Below are 777 nucleotides of genomic sequence, written 5' to 3' on the forward strand. Positions count from 1 at the left end.
TTTATTACATATAAAATTATTTAATTATTTCAGCAACAATTAAAAAATACAAAATAAAAAAATTTAATATAAAATAAAATAACTTTTGACTACTTTAGATTAAATTTCTATTATCTCCCAAATATTCTTTTATTGTTTTCGAGTACTTTCTATTTGCTCGCTCAATTGCTAGTAATAAGAGTCCTACACTCGTGTTGTTCTATAGTTTTCAATTAAATGGTTGAATTTGTTTTTAAAAGATTATTCGTTTTTAAATTGGTCTTCGATTTTTTTTTAATTAAATTCGTCTTTTAAAAATTTTAAATTAGTTAAATTAGTTATTCCGTTATTTTTATTGCTAATGGCATTAATATTTATTGATGTGATATATTAAATGACACCACACTAACCATAATACATACCTAGTCGTCCTAATTAGCGATTAACATGCATGATAAGTTTATGTAATTAGATTAAATTAATCTCAATTGGAGAGGACCTTAGATTGAGGGAGACTTTGAGGCACTGAAACCTTCCATTTGATATTGATTTAATCTAATTTCATAAACTTATCATGTTAGTAGCTAATTAAAACTATTAAGTGTGTGTTGTAGTGCATGTTACTTAATATAACATATCAACAAATATTGATGCCATAAGTAGTGAAAGTGACGAAAGAATTAATGTGATCAACTTAAAATCTTTGAAGGATGAATTTGATTAAAAAAATTATTTGAGAACCAATTTAAAAAATAAATAAATTTTTGGAGATGAATTTGACCATTTACTCTATATATC

At 23.8% G+C, this 777-nt stretch overlaps 1 protein-coding gene across 1 annotated transcript in view; it reads left to right on the top strand.

Annotated features, from left to right (window-relative positions):
- Positions 1-777, top strand: part of LOC107610489 — a 6,616-nt gene that overhangs the window by 2,442 nt on the left and 3,397 nt on the right. The gene's annotated exons all lie outside the window — the stretch shown is intronic.

Source organism: Arachis ipaensis, chromosome B08 (genome assembly GCF_000816755.2).
Source record: "Arachis ipaensis cultivar K30076 chromosome B08, Araip1.1, whole genome shotgun sequence".
NCBI lineage: Eukaryota > Viridiplantae > Streptophyta > Magnoliopsida > Fabales > Fabaceae > Arachis > Arachis ipaensis.